The sequence below is a fragment of the Danio aesculapii genome, chromosome 12, assembly GCF_903798145.1.
Source record: "Danio aesculapii chromosome 12, fDanAes4.1, whole genome shotgun sequence".
NCBI classification, from domain to species: Eukaryota; Metazoa; Chordata; class Actinopteri; order Cypriniformes; family Danionidae; genus Danio; species Danio aesculapii.
The window spans coordinates 45,566,952-45,569,451 of record NC_079446.1 but is presented as its reverse complement, the minus strand read 5'-3'; the positions used below and the strand labels follow the sequence as shown (position 1 = coordinate 45,569,451).

Sequence of the window (2,500 nt, the reverse complement as noted above, 5' to 3'; positions counted from 1 at the left end):
GATTACTTCATGGTAATGTAATCTGACTACATTTGGGTTACATTTAGTTTACTTTATGGTAACATAATTTTTGAATTCATTTAGATTACTTTTATGGTAACATATTCAGACTACATTTGGATTGCATTTAGATTACTTTATGGTAACGTAATCTGACTACTTTTGAATTACATTTAGATTACTTTTATAGTAACATAATCTTACTACATTTGTATTGCATATAGATTACTTTATGGTTATGTAATCTGACTACATTGTTACATTTAGATTACTTTATGGTAACGTAATCTGACTACTTTTGAATAAATATTTATTACTTTTATGGTAACATATTCCGACTACATTTGGATTGCATATAGATTACTTTATGGTAACGTAATCTGACTACATTTAGATTACTTTATGCTAATGTAATCAGACTACATGTGGATTGCATACAGATTAATTTATGGGAACAATTAGACTACATTTGGATTTAGATTACTTTCATGATAATGTGATCTGACTGCATTTGATTACATTTAATTTACTTTATGGTAACGTAAACTGACGTAGATTTGGATTACATTTAGATTACTTTTTTGAAAACTTAATCTGACTACATTTGGATTACATTTAGGTTAATTTTATGGTAACATAATTTTCTTCACTTTTGTTGACTAGTACAGTATGCGCTGATGAGAAAATCACTAAATGAGGATGTTTTAGATAGAACTGAGAAACACACTTAATAAAGAACAGATATGTGCGGTACCGATGATGTGTTTTCCTGCAATGTTTGACCCTCACTGATGCAAGAAACTGCATGAAATGTCCATTACATTTACATTACAGTGAATCTATTCTGACAGAGCCTTGAGGTCAATACAGTAGCTGAACAGTACAGCCAATCAGAGCACTTGTTTCCATGTGTGTGTGTGTGTGTGTGTGTGTGTGTGTGTGTGTGTGTGTGTGTGTGTGTGTTTATTCCACCGAGGCGATGAACAGAGTGTCAGCAGAAAGCCAAGAGTTCTTAATCTGCAGACTTTCTCCCTGTAATCAGTTGTTTCCAGCATCTGTAATGAATATTATGGTGTGGCCACATAAATCAGTGTTATCAGATGGGCTCTGGACGCCGGCGCACAAAAACAGCCAAAACCCTTCAGATTCTCAGCACAACAAAATTAATATCGCCAGCAGCTGCCGTCTGAAATAGACCACACTGAACTGTGTGTGGTGCGTGTGTGGTTGTCTGTGTTTTTGTGTGTTTGTGTGTGTGTGTGTGTGTGTGTGTGTTTTGTTTTAATAATTTTTTGTCTGAATTTTGTGTGTCTTGTTTTAATGTGTTTATGTGTGTAATATGCGTGTGTGTGCCTGTGGATGTGTCAATGTGTTTCAGTTTGTGTTTGTGTGTGTTTGTGCAACCACTTGTGAGCCTGTGTGTGTTTGTGTGCACCTACATATTATATATTTTCTTTTATCGTTCAGAAGGGTCTTATTATTCCCCTGTGGTTCACTTACAATGCTTTTAATAAAGTTTTTGCACAAAAACGGTCAGGATTCAGGTTTTCATGGCCACGCTTTCTAACACAGTGATTAAAACACTCTTTTTCTGTTTGTTTTATATTGCTTTAACTCTTGTTTTGCTTGTTTTAACTGCTCTTGTTTTACAGTTTTTAACTTGTTTTAACTGCTACACCTCAAAGTTATAGGTAATATATTTGTGTATATTATATACAGTTTGTCAAGATAAGTTGGTTTAGAAAAAAAAAAACATCCCACCTGTGACATGGTGAAAGTTAGGGTTAGTAGTCAGAATTATTAGCCACACTTTGAATTTTTGTTTTCTTTTTTAAATATTTCCCAAACGATGTTTAACAGAGCAAGGAAATTTTCACAGTATGTCTGATAATATTTTTTCTTCTGGAGAAAGTCTTATTTGTTTTATTTTGACTAGAATAAAAGCAGTTTTAAATTTTTTAAATACCATTTTAAGGAGCAACCGAAACATGATGCTAATTATTCGACACAAATATTAACATAAAATTATTAGCACCCATTTATTTTTCTCCCCCAGTTTCTGTTTAACGGAGCAAGGAAATTTTCACAGTATGTCTGATAATATTTTTTCTTCTGGAGAAAGTCTTATTTGTTTTATTTTGGCTAGAATAAAAGCAGTTTTAAATTTTTTAAATACCATTTTAAGGTCATTATTATTAGCCCCTTTAAGCTATATTTTATTGAATGGCAACAGAACAAACCATCATTATACAATACCTAATTACCCAAACCTGCCTAGTTAACCTAGTTAACCCAGTTAAGCCTTTAAAAGTCACTTTAAGCTGTATAGAAGTGTCTTGAAAAATATCTAGTAAAATATTATTTACTGTCATCATGGCAAAGATAAAATAAATAATTTATTAGAAATGAGTTATTAAAACTATTATGTTTAGAAATGTGTATAAAAAAATTGGGGGAGAAAAATAAATGGGTGCTAATAATTTTATGTTATTATTTGTGT

The 2,500-nt window shown here is 31.9% G+C and overlaps 1 protein-coding gene across 2 annotated transcripts in view; it reads left to right on the top strand.

The window, feature by feature from the left end:
• Positions 1 to 2,500, top strand: part of dock1 (dedicator of cytokinesis 1) — a 927,369-nt gene that overhangs the window by 815,118 nt on the left and 109,751 nt on the right. The window lies entirely within an intron of this gene.